Source organism: Globicephala melas, chromosome 14, assembly GCF_963455315.2.
Source record: "Globicephala melas chromosome 14, mGloMel1.2, whole genome shotgun sequence".
Classification (NCBI taxonomy): Eukaryota; Metazoa; Chordata; class Mammalia; order Artiodactyla; family Delphinidae; genus Globicephala; species Globicephala melas.
Genome location: NC_083327.1, coordinates 74,496,231 through 74,509,980, shown reverse-complemented (window position 1 = coordinate 74,509,980; position 13,750 = coordinate 74,496,231). Strand labels below are relative to the sequence as shown.

Sequence of the window (13,750 nt, the reverse complement as noted above, 5' to 3'; positions counted from 1 at the left end):
AGTGCAGCCCGGCGCGAGCGCGCTCCGCCAACTCCCGGGCTCGGGTCTCCAACTTTAAGTACCGGTCTCCCGAGCTCGTATGCATTACAGAGGTGCTGGAAGCCGGCCAGGGCCTGTTGCCTTGCCCTGACGTTGGCTTAAACATCACTCCAGGCGCAGCTCGTTTTGGAGCGATCCCAAAGAGCAGCTTCCCTGAACTTTACTTTACTTGTCGCTGCTGGATAGAGGCTGAATTTCACTGCAGGAGGGCGGGGGAGCCGAGGGATCTCCTAAAGGTGGCCCAGAGAAGACGGGGTTTAAAACAAACTCGGAAGACTAATCCAGGGGCCGGCTTTCTCTAACGTGCTACCTTATGTGCCCCGTGCCAGGCTCCAATCTATCTCTGTTTGTCTCTCTTACTGTTTGATTCACGCTCCTCGTTGGCTGGAAATATGTAGTGTGTACATAGAATGACCCTGGGGAGGACCACTCTGTAACCGAGATACGGCAGATAGAGTGGGGTATGCGGTTGAATATGCAGACAGCTATATTTAGCAGCTGCCGGGACTGATGGGAGGCATCTGGGGGGAAGGGGGTGGAGATTCAAGGTGTACATATAGGAAGAGCCGCGCTTTGCAGCAGGAGAGCGCTGCCCGACCTCAGTTTTCCTCATCTTCAAAATTCTCCCAAAGTGGTCCCCTCCAGCCACGACCTTCTGAGATTCTCCCAGCCCGACTCGTCTGTTTGTGCTGGACCACAGTACTGTACTTGCTCCCAATAGGAATTCTAATGTGAATGACGATTTACAAAAACCTTCCGTTAGGCAGACATGGGTCTTCATGCCTTCCACTGATTATGCAACCAAAACTTCAGAAAACTGAATATGAAACGTGACCTTACCATACAAAAAATAACCTCAGGTCATTAATCAAATCTTTGGCAATCAGGTTACACTGTTGGTCTAACCAACAAATTTTAAAAGGCAATGATACATTTCTGTTCTTTCATCCTATGATTGGACCTTCTTGGTTCCCTTGGACTAGGATATGCAGAATCAAATATCCAGATTGAAAGAGAAATAGAAAAAAGTTTTGTATTGAATTAAAAAGTAAACACGCTCAAGTACATTTTATATATATATATATATATAACATAATATATACTACTATGTACTATATAGTATATAATTGTATATATAAGGATATACTAAAAAGATATGGTCAATATATTGTGCACCTATAATCTTGGACAGTTTATACTTTTTAATAAACTTCCTTTGCCCCAGCCTAATGAACTCTGGTATGACCATCAGATACTTTGCTTTAACTGCTATACCAAACACCTGACAGAATACCTGACAAAATGTTTGTGTCATATAGAAATGACAAGGATGCTGTTACTGACAGTAATATTTTGGGATATCTTTATACTAATAAGCACACATTTTACCTAATTCTTACAAGAACAGACATACCATTTGGGGGTAATATGCAGATGCAGCTGATTTAGTATGAAGCCAAAATTGAGCTCAGCAACAGTAACTATAGATTGTAAGCAAAGAAAGGGTTAAAAACACATTAGGTGAATCACAGATATTTCTCTTTATGGCCAGCAACCATTACTTTCCAAAGCAATTTTTTTACAGATGACTTCGTTTCGGTAAATCACACTTTCAATTTTCAAATGTCTTTCTAAAACGCATGCAAAAGCACTTCAGAGGGCTCTTAAAAATCTGAACCTGCCGAATTATATGTAAATTACACAAAGATCCTTACAAGTCCTGAAAGCAGAAGGAGATGCGCACATAAACCCATGGAAAACAGCAAATCCTCGTCTCCCTGCTAGGATACAGACACTGGCCAGAAAGGTAAGTTGCTTTCTCAAAATGCTAAAGCTACAAAGAGAAATCAAAACAATCCTACCCTGCTGGATCAAGAGCGTCTTTCCAGAAACGTTCCATGGGCTTGTAGAAGTCAAGGGCTGAGACAGTGAGAATGAAGGAAAGAATGTGCTCACATGTGCCTGTGGCTCCGTGTGTGAGCAAGGCAGAGCGTGTGGGGCTGTGTTTGTATGTGGAATGGCAGGGAATCGGGAAGCAGCCAGTAGGCAGGGCACTTGGCAGCCCCTCCCGGCAGGCACAGCAACGGGGCTGCTGCACAGAGATGGACGAATGGCCGTGGGGAGTGAGGAGAAGCTTGCTGTCTGCTCCTGGGGAGAAAGGTGGCACACTCAAGTCAGCATGACTGGGGAGAAGCAAAACTCCAGCCCTTTTTGCTCCTTATACTTCAAGCCTAGGAAGTGCCCCATGTTTTCTGCTGCCATCCTAGGCAAGAAGGGAAAGCAGGCTTGCTGTAAATCATAGGCTTACGCTAAAATAGGATGCCAGTCAAAAGTGCGTAGATATCAAGTTTACAGAATGTGACACGGGCGGTTTTTCCTGAAGAATATAATTTAACAATAAAAGCCTTCTGGGATACACTTGGATCCGATGCCTTGCTGGCCCCAGCCCCCAGTCTCTGAACAGACACACTGTTGCCTTGCCTCTGATTGCACCAGGAAACCAGACTTTGGAAGAAATGTTTTGGCATTCTAGGGATGTGTGTCCAACTGAAACATAATATTCCTCCACCTCGTTAACCAAACCCACAAACCTTTCCATGAATAGCTCAGTTGACTGCTTTCTGTAAACATGAAAAGATATATTATTAAAAGCCCAGAGTAGGAAGATAAGACAAAGGTGGGTACCTTTGTTGAACTGATTTGAGGCTTTCTGGTTCTAGAGGCATTGATCATGGGGAAAGGGTCTCTCATTTCTCAATGGTGCCCACATGGGTCCACCAGGTTCTCAACGTTTCTCTTGACCTTGCTGCTCACACACAATAAGAAGGTGCTCCTAGGGGCCCTCACCCCGTGTCTCAGGACATGTGACACCTAGTGGAGCCTTTGTTGCCAGACATTAGTCACTGCCTTGGGTATTAAATGACTCTAATCACAATGCCAGGAGTGGCCAGTCTCTGGCCTGGGACTCTATGCAGTTACCAAGAGATTTATGAGTGGCTCTTGAGACCAGTACAAAGAAAGAAGTTAAAAGTTACTTTTTTTTTAAGTTGGTAAAATGTTAATGATGTCATAATGCAAATATATATTTTGTGCTTTGAAAGACCCAAAATATTGCAGTATTGGAGCACAGAACCCTTTGTTGTTGATGGTGGTGAATCCTAACTCCTCCTTTAGGTCAGCCATGGCCACCCACGCACTAGGCCAGTCCAGAATAAAACAGGAATGTGCAAGGAAGGGAGGAGAGGGAAGGGAAGGAAGGAATGGGGGAAGGAAGGAGAGGAAAAAAGAAGACAGAAAGGAGGGGAGGATGGAGGACAGGGACTTTGCAGATACTCTCCTTGAACATGGGAAGGATAAGGAACCTCATTATCTCTTCATAGACTTTGCTTATTCTGAAGCTAACCATCAAAGTTAATTCAAGATGTCCAATAAAGGCAGTTTTCCTGAGCACTTTCTTTCCAGCATTCTCTTTCCTGTTCCTGGTAAGAGCCGTCTCCCAGGCTTAATGAGACTGGGTGGGAAAGGACACCGCACCTTTTTGCCAATTTTCTTCTAGTGCTTCTGGCAAACAGCCTCACAGTCCTGCCCCCGGCCCCCTCCTCTTCCCTTCCTCCTCTTCTCCGTCCTCTCCCTGCTGCACAGACTCACACTCCCCCGCTCTGTGACTTCCTGGCACTTGCAGGTGAACTAGCGTCAAGTGTGTTTCTCTAGCTCCACCCCTGAGTGCATCTCCAGACCCACTTTTCCAGCAGTCTCCTGGGCATTGCTGGCTTCTTCCAAATATGGGTCATCATTCTCTCTCCTCCAGACATGGGGTTCCTCTCAACCCCCCAGTCTGTGAAAAGCATCCCTATCCCTCCAGTAGCCCAGATTAAAGTCTCACAGTCTTCTTTGAGGGCTGTCTTTCCCTTGCCTTCCACACTCCTGACTATTCTAGCTTTGCGATTTCTCCCTCTCCCTGACATTCCTATGGCCCTCCTGCAGCCCCTCGTTACCTTACCTGTTGTAAGAGCCTCGTAGGGACATCTGCCTCCTCCCTCCCCCTCACTTCTTCCTAGATCCTGCTGCCTTTTATTTCCTTGGTTTTTACAGCTTTGAGATCCATTTTCTCATGACCCGGCTCTACTCTTCACCCAGATCATAGCTTCCTCCGACATTCAGGCCTTCCTCTCTTCCCATAATATCCTGTCTAGTGTACCTCCCCGTGATGTGAGGCCAATGCTTCAGCCAAAAGAAAAAAAAAACTTGACACTCCAAGCACTCAAAGCTTTCCTGATGCCATTCTCTCTGCCTACAAACCCCACTCTGCTGGCTTGTCAGCGGAAAGCCTTTTTGAAAGCCCCCCCCCAAATGCTATCACATCGAAAATGCCTTTATTCCTTATTCAAAAGTAATTTCCTCTCCTTTGAACACCAGTGGTATTTCTCATGCATGTATTGGGTTGCCCAAAAAGTTCGGTCGGGTTTTTCCGTAACAGCTTACAGAAAAACCCAAATGAACGGTTGGGCCAACCCAATATTACATTCATTCTTGAATTCGTTATTTATATATACTTTTATCCCCTCATCCTGCTAAGAAGTTCCTTGAAGACAGGGTCTGCAAAGAGTTATTTGGGTATTTTCTGAGTGCCTAGCCCTGTGCCTGGTCATATGAGATCATCAAATATTGGCTAATTTATTCATCCAGATACTTAAAAGGATAAAATAGTATTATATCTATCTGGGTAACCCATCTCTAAAAGCTAACTTTCCAAGTAACGTTCTCCCATTTTCAAACTGTTTTTGCTAGACAATTATCTTGGTATCCTCATACTGACTGAGGCCATAAAGTCACAATTCAAATTCATACAGTCTTGGGGATTAAGCCTGCAATTCTTGGCAGCACGATTCGCGAGGGAGCTCTGAATTTTTAGTTCGTAACCAGATAATACTGTGACCAAACAAAGTTTCTTCTCTAGCTCCATTAAAAGCTTTTTACATTTACAAAAACATGATTCCTCCAACAGAAACATGAAAGAAAATAAATGTGGAAATGTTTCCAAAGTAGCTTACACTCCTAGAAATGGTTCCTTCAGTCTGAGACATGGAGCTCCAGCCCTGTTCAACTTGACTATTATTATTTTGATCATAAATGCTCTGTTTGGGAGTTTTCGTTGCACATTTATTTGACACCATCTATTTTTCTCTAAAGTAGAAGAAAAATAACTTCCTTTTAAATTTCTGCCTTTAAAAAAATGTTTCATACTGCTTATTTTAAGGGCTTTTGATTAGCTCCTAGAGTTTTTTTCAACTGACCTTTGATTTTTGTCTTATGAATTAAAGTTTGTATGCAGTGAAATGCACGTATCTTATGTGTACAGTTTGACAAGTTTGGATATGCCCATGTGATGACCATCTTAATGAAATCATAGGGTATTTCCACCACTCAAGAAAGTTCCCTTCATGGCTTGTTTTAGATAGCACCTAACCCCTACAGGCAACCACTGTTCTGATTTCTATCATCATAGATTTCTTTCGCCTCCTGGACCAAAATGTGGACCATGACCTCTTACATATTGGAGAACATAATATACTGCATTTCCGACCAATAACATAACAGTCCAGTGCTGGGCATGCAGCATTGCCAGGGTACACAAGTCAGCAAGGTACAGAGCTATGCTTCCCTCAGTCAGACCCCTCTCCCTGGGAGCAGCTCCCTCAAGGCCACAGAATTTTACTAACACGCTATTCATGGACCTTTTTCTATAGCAGGCTTTACGTGATCAGATGCTACAGAAGCCTGCAAAGATACGAGTCAATGAGGAGCAAAGGAAATCAGGATTCTCTAGCGTGTTCTTAAACAGTCACTCCAAACGCTAAAATTTAAAAATTGTAATGATTTTTAAGCCAAGAATCAAACCCCAAATCCTTATTCTAATGAAACTCAGCACCTCAGATGCCATTTCCTGTCTTCCTACCCAGAACCTGATGGAGATAGTTTGGATTTTTCGTTGCCAGGCAGAATGGCTACTCTTTATTGTGAATCAATGAGTGATTCCGATTTAATTCTCCAGCTTAATAGAATTTAGTAACTTTCACGTTACATTTTTTAGAGAATTGTTTATGTAATTTAACTATATAGCATGTGGCATAAGACAGTTTAGAAAGTACTTTCTCTAGAAGTACCATGAGTGGTGAAAGAATTCCAATTATTCCAATTATTATTACCCCGTGTCCCACTCTCTCCCTTTATCTGTTGTTTACTTGAGGAATCTCATTGCCAGCTTAGGGTATTATTTCTCTGTGGAGAGCAATAACCAGATTGTGCCTAAATTCAAGTACTATTAGTACTATTATTCAAATAGTACTCTCTACTGTTAAGGAGGGCCTTTGTACACACACACACGCGCACACACACCTGGCAATCAACCAGGAACCTGGCCCAATTTCAGAACCAACCTTATTCAAATGGTAAAACAAACAAAACAGAAAAGGAGACGTGTACATTTTGAGCCTTTTCGGGTCTTTCTTCCTATTTGGACCACACTCATCTGGATAACTGGCTCCCTCAGCACCCAGCACCCTAGGCTAGCCATGCTTACCAGTGTTCGCCCCTTCTCCCAACCCCCTCAGTTATAATCCTACTGTCTCAAGAGAGTGATATATTTATGAACATGCCAAAGAATAACTCATGTATTCAATTCACTCAAAAAATATTGCTTACCTACTGTTTACCAGGGCCATGTCTAAGTGCTGGGCCTTGTCTTAGTGAGCTCAGGCTGCTATAACAAAAGACCATAGACTGGGTTTAAGCCACAGAACAACAGAAATTAATTTTTGCACAGGTCTGGTGGCCAGAAATCCAAGATCAGGGTGCCAGCTTGGTCAAGTTCTACTGAGGACTCACTTTCTGGCCTTCTCCCTGTGTTCTCCTATGGTGGGGAGAGCTCTCTATTCTCATAAGGCCACAGTCCTGTTGGATTAGGCCTCCACCCGTGAACTCATTTAATCTTCATTACTTCCTGAAGATCCTATTTCCAGATACAGTCACGTTGGAGGTTAGGGCCTCAACATATGAATTCAGGGAGGACACCGTTAAGTCCACAGTTGAGTCCACCCAAACATAAACAGCAAACGTCTCTGCCCTCAGAGAGCTTCCTTCCAGAGCTTTAGTATTTAGTCCTCCTTTAATGGCCCCTCCTACTCACCCTCGTCCAATAGCATCTCTGCCTCTGTCTGCCCACAGATGTTGGTATTCCTCTAGGTTCAGCCCCTAGGCCCTCTTGTCCCCTCTATACTTCTCCCTCTGGATGATCTCAGCCACTCCCAGGGTTCTAAGATTCATCTGTAGATTGAAGACTTAAAAATAGAAATCTCCAACCAAGAGCTCTCTGCTGGCTAGGAGCCATTTCCAGATACCTCTTAGACATTTTTACTTACATGTTCATTCATTCAATAAATACTTCCTGAGTACCTACTATGCGTTTGCCATTAGAAGCTCAACTTGTTCAAAATTAACTTACCTCTTCCCCAGACCTGTTCCTCCCTCTGTTTCCTATCTCAGCAAATGGCACTGCTGTTCATGTCATTGTGCAAAGCCAGAAGAGGATCCAGCCTTCAGCCTCGACCCTCTTTCTCACTCCCTACATTTGATCTCTCACAAATCTTTTTTACTTTTGTCTCCTTGATCTCTTTTGAGTCTACTCCCTTTTTTCATCGTCATTATTATTTTCAGGCTGCTCCCTTCTCTCCCAAGGCCTCCAGCCTTTTTCTTCCCCTCTCCATTCTCCATACTATGGGAAGTGTAGTCTCTCTCAAGAGCAAAAGGACTTGAATTATTATTCTCATTTCTCCAGCGTTCTCTCCCACAGGTACTGTGTTCCTGCCATATTGAGTTATTTTCAAGTTCCTCAAACTCTGTGGACTCTGTCTGAATCTAAATATTCATATTTTCAATTCACCTTACCTGGAAACTTCCTCCTATTTCTTTTCATCTGACTTAGTCCTACCCATCCTTTAAGTCTCCCTTGAGATATCACAGCCACCAGGAAGCCTTCCTTGATATCCTCGATTTTCTTCGGGGCCTGTCTATGAATGCTCCCTAAAAAACCCTGGTTATGGCTCTTATCACGCTGTTGGAATTTCCTGTGTATTTCTCTGTATCCTCCCACTGACCTATAAATTTTTAAAAGGCACACAGGGACTGTCTTTTTCCAAGTCATGAGCCCATCGCTTCGTAGAATGCCTGATGCATTGCTGGCCCCAATAAATACTATTTGAATAATGAATGTTTATACTCCTCCCAGATATCACATTTGCATTGTTAACTGAATTCCTCAATAACTTAATTCGAAAGGAGTGAATATAACGGCAAGAACTCAGAACCAGAGCTTAGAGGAGAATTTGGAAGCAGATTCATATTTTCTAGAACAACTCAGATTTCTTATCTCAGGCTATTAGAATTAATAGCCCCTTGGGCTTCCCTGGTGGCGCAGTGGTTGAGAGTCCGCCTGCTGATGCAGGGGACACGGGTTCGTGCCCCAGTCCAGGAAGATCCCACGTGCCACGGAGCGGCTGGGTCCGTGAGCCATGGCCGCTGAGCCTGCGCGTGCGGAGTCTGTGCTCCGCAACAGGAGAGGCCACAACAGTGAGAGGCCCGCGTACCAAAAAAAAAAAAAAAAAAAAAGAATTAATAGCCCCTTTATGGGTTGTCAAGCCCAAGCTCTTAATTGTATCCATAAAGAAAGGTCATACTTGCTGAATGTCTAGCCCAGGAGAACTGGACTAGAATCTGGGTGTCCAAGTTTAGGGTGCATCATTCTTTCTACCACACCCCTATTCTCTCCCTGTTGATACTTCATTCTTTCTTCTTTTAGTGTGGGCCATGATCAGTATAATCAAACTGAGACATAATGTTAATAGCTCAGTGGGCTATTCTTAGAGTCTTAAAATTTTCCAGCTCTGGAAAACACAACAAGACTGCTTCACATTCTCAAGTCACTGGTAAAGAAATGGGGAGAAGGGTTTGGGAACCTAAGTTAAAAACATTGAAACAACTTGTGTTCAGAGAAATAGCTTGCCTTATGAACATGAGGAAATGAATTTTCATGCATTACTCCTGGAAGAGGGTTCATTAAGGTCTGACCTTTATACCTACATCATTCAAATCAAACTTTCTAGCTAAAGGAAAACTTTATATCCTTCCTGTATCTTCTAACTTGTACAGACTTGCAAATATATCTTTAACCCCCAAAATTGCTTTACTGTATTTGACACATTCCAATTTCCAAGAGAATCTAATTTGAAAGATACCTTTCCAGTTTGCTATCATACTCATCACAGGAATTACATTATGATCCACAGGTGCTAGCCTTCCTGAAAACCATAGCTTCTTAACTGGAAAGATAGTTGGGAATAACATTATAGACACTAGATTCAGAAGAATGTAGTGGCACACTTTTGGTTGATTCTCAAATAAAAACATTACTTTTCATGACACTTGCCAGCAACTTTTTGTACCATAAATACAAAAAAAAATTCTACAAACTTTTATGCCTTATGCTAATAAATGGTTAAAATGTACAAATTGTCATTTTTTTCCCCTTTTCTCCACCCTGCCCTTCTTCTCAATTTTCTGTACTTAATGCATCTCTACCTCTTCCTTATGTGCTGTCAAGCCTACCTCTTCTCTGAGGCCAGCCCTAGGCAACAGAGGTCACCCCAATGAGGCCCAGAATTCTAGTCCAAACTCACAGCAGAAAAAGGTGTCTGCCAAGGGACTTCCCTGGTGGTCCAGTAGTAAAGAATCCGCCTTCCGAGGCAGGGGACGCGGGTTCGATCCCCGGTCGGGGAACTAAGATCCCACATGCTGCAGGACAACTAAGCCTGTGTGCTGCAAACTACAGAGCCCACGCGCCCTGGCGTTCACTCACCACCACTACAGAGAAGCCCACGCCCCGCAAAGAAGAGCCCTCGCTGCAATGAAAGATCCCGCATGCCGCAACTAACACCCAACGCAGCCAAAAAATAATAATAATAATAATAAAGAAAAAAATGCCTGCCCAGCCACTGTGTTCCCTCTCACATGTGTGATCTCAACTCCTTTGCCTCCCCTTTCAACACTCCTCGTCACAACACTCCTTCAACACAACCTTCTCAGGTCTCGATTTGGGTGGGTTGCCCAGAGTTCAAGTTGTACAACTCTCCACTCTCCCAACCCCCATCCCATCCAAATTGTAGCTTGTTCAAAGTCTTAACTTCAGCCTGCAGTTTATAGGAACATATCTGATTGAACTAATTTCCATTCTCACTTCACATGCAGGTATTTGAATTTTTTAAAAAGGGAAATCTTCTTAAACTAAGGAAATCTCTACTTGTAGATCTGCAAAAGGGCCTGGGAGGAGGTATCTGTAGGTAAGGCATAGCCTGTGTTTTTCTTTCTCAAGCTGTCCGAAAATTCCAAACAGGAAGGAGCGATTTCAAACTATCTCTTGATTAACCCCCAGAGTGCCTGAGGGAATTGTTTTTCACATTTCAAGGAGGATGTGTCCTTACCCTAACCAGTATTGTCTTTGTTCTTGTGTGAGCAATTAACGATCTATAATAAACAAGCCCAAGCAGTGCCTGGGGGCAAAGTTATGGCTTTCGTAAGATATGTTCCATAACAGTCAAATCAAAGGAACTAATGACTTTCCCAAAGAAAAACTGAAGGTGAGACTATTCCAAATACCTAAAATTTACTTCCTTGCTACATTGAGATGCTAGAGACAGAAGAACATAAAAAGCAATAAAGTCATTTTCTGAGTGAAAGTTTAGGTCTAACAGTCCCATTCCCACTGGTTTTTCTTTCATGCAAAATGTGGTCTTTGACTCTTTCTGACGTGATCATTTAGCTTTTTCAGAATGGGCGTAAGAAAGATTGAACTAAATATAGCTCTTGCTCAAGAATCTGGACATGCTTATCCTTGAAAATAATGCTACATTCATTCAAATGAATGTTTCTCAATCAGCCCAAACTCACCCTTCACTCTATACTTAATATACTTTTCCATCTCTGCCCACCAGACCCACTTACCATTTTGCGTAATCTAGCATTTGATGACTGGACAGTTGCAACTCCACTTACAAACTCTTCACATTGTTTAAAGGAGTTTTCATAGAAACTAACCCAGAACCTCATAACTCTGAGCCTGCACTTGCTCACAATGGCGGTAATAGCTTTGTGTATATTCCTGGCAGCTTCATCATCTGCAAACACCCCCTCCCCACCCCCATCTATATGTGGGGAGGAAAGAGGTTGCCAGAGGGAACCAGATTGCCTTAGCCTTTCTATAAGCTGGTCTGGTAGGGAGGATTATTTCTGTTCACTCTGAGCTAGTGCAGTATGAGCTGATACTCAGTTTTGGAGACTTTTCTTTCGGATTGGTTTGACAACAATCAACACATCCCAAAACATCCTTTCTCTAGAGCTGATTTCTTTATTGATATCTCACCAGAGGCCTAAGGTAAAGCCTGATGGCTATTCATTGAGCAACTATCATGTGCTTTATAGATATTATCTCATTTAAAATTTGTTTTTTATTTACTTTTAAGTATATCATGAAGTTTGTATTTTAATCTTCAAAAGTTATTTCCAAAGCCATACTGACAGAATCTCCTCCCACCTCTGCCTGCCACCCACCAATTCCCTTTTCCAGAGGCAACAGATGTTACAGTTTTTAAAAGGTTCCTTCCAAAGATATTCCATGCATATAGAACACACACACACACACACACACGCACACACTCACTCACTCTTCCGCATCCTTTTCTGAAAATAGTAACATATGCCCTGTTTTGCACCATGTTTCTTGTTTTCATTAACAATATATCTTTCTACTTTGCTGCATAAACATCTCCCTCATTCTTTACAGCTGCATAGTATTCCATTGTGTGGAAGAATCATAATTTATTACGCCAGTTCCCCATTCATGGCAATTAAGTTTGTCCCAAAACTTCTGAAATTATCAACAATGCTATAATTAGTAACCTTGTACATAAGTCAATTCTCGTAGGATTAATGTGCACAATATTCATTTTACTAGATGTTGCCTAAATGCTCTCTATGGTGGCTGTACAATTTGAACTCTTACATACTCACTAATATGGTGGATCTTTGAACTTCTTGATGTTTCTCAAAATAGTATCTCCATGCAGTTTTTTTTTTTTACCATCTTTGCTGGAGTATAATTGCTTTACAATGGTCTCTTAGCTTCCGCTGTATAAAAAAGTGAATCAGCTATATATAAACATATATCCCCATATCTCCTCCATCTTGCGTCTCCCTCCCACCCTCCCTATCCCACTCCTCTAAGTGGACACAAAGCGCCAAGCTGATCTCCCTGTGCTATGCGGCTGCTTCCCACTAGCTATCTATTTTACATTTGGTAATGTATATATGTCCATGCCACTCTCTCACTTCGTCCCAGCTTACCCTTCCGCATCCCCGTGTCCACAAGTCCATTCTCTATCTCTGCTTCTTTATTCCTGTCCTGCCACTAGGTTCTTCAGAACCATTTTTGTTTTTTAGATTCCATTTATATGTGTTAGCATACAGTATTTGTTTTTCTCTTTCTGACTTCCTTCACGCTGTATGACAGTCTCTAGGTCTATCCATCTCACCACAAACAACTCAATTCGGTTCTTCTTATGGCTGAGTAGTATTCCACTGTATATATGTGCCACATCTTCTCTATCCATTCATCTGTCGATGGACACTTAGGTTGCTTCCAGGTCCTGGCTATTGTAAATAGAACTGCAATGAACATTGTGGTACATGACTCTTTTTGAGTTATGGTTTTCTCAGGGTATATGCTCAGTAGTGGGATTGCTGGATCGTATGGTAGTCGTATTTTTAGTTTTTTAAGGAACCTCCATACTGTTCTCCATAGTGGCTGTATCAATTTACATTCCCACCAACAGGGCAAGAGGGTTCCCTTTTCGCCACAATCTCTCCAGCATTTATTGTTTGTAGACTTTTTTGATGATGGCCATTCTGACTGGTGTGAGGTGATACCTCATTGTAGTTTTGATTTGCATTTCTCTAAGGATTAGTGATGTTGATCATCCTTTCATGTGTTTGTTGGTAATTTGTATATCTTCCTTGGAGAAATGTCTGTTTAGATGTTCTGCCCGTTTTTGGATTGGGTTGTTTGTTTCTTTGATACTGAGCTGCATGAGCTGCTTGTATATTTTGGAGATTAATGCTTTGTCAGTTGCTTCATTAGCAAATATTTTCTCCCATTCTGAGGGTTGTCTTTTGGTCTTGTTTATGGTTTCCTTTGCTGTGCAATACCTTTTAAGTTTCAGTAGGTTCCATTGGTTTATTTTTGTTTTTATTTCCATTTCTCTAGAGGGTGGGTCAAAAAGGATCTTGCTGTGATTTATGTCATAGAGTGTTCTGCCTATGTTTTCCTCTAAGAGTTTGATAGTGTCTGGCCTTACATTGAGGTCTTTAATCCATTTTAAGTTTATTTTTATGTATGATGTTAGGGAGTGCTCTAATTTCATTATTTTACATGTAGCTGTCCAGTTTTCCCAGCACAACTTATTGAAGAGGCTGTCTTTTCTCCATGGTATATTCTTGCCTCCTTTATCAAAGATAAGGTGACCACATGTGTGTGGGTTTATCTCTGGGCTTTCTATACTGTTCCATTGATCTATGTTTCTGTTTTTGTGCAAGTACCATACTCTCA

General features: G+C 42.3%; 1 protein-coding gene across 1 annotated transcript in view; it reads right to left on the bottom strand.

Annotated features, from left to right (window-relative positions):
- Positions 1 to 2,002, bottom strand: part of ESR1 (estrogen receptor 1) — a 247,623-nt gene extending 245,621 nt beyond the window's left edge. Inside the window, exon 1 of the mRNA XM_060283390.1 lies at positions 1,902 to 2,002. The gene's annotated coding sequence lies outside the window, so the exon portion shown is untranslated. The remainder of the gene's footprint in view (positions 1 to 1,901) is intronic.
- Positions 2,003 to 13,750: the final 11,748 nt, after the last annotated feature.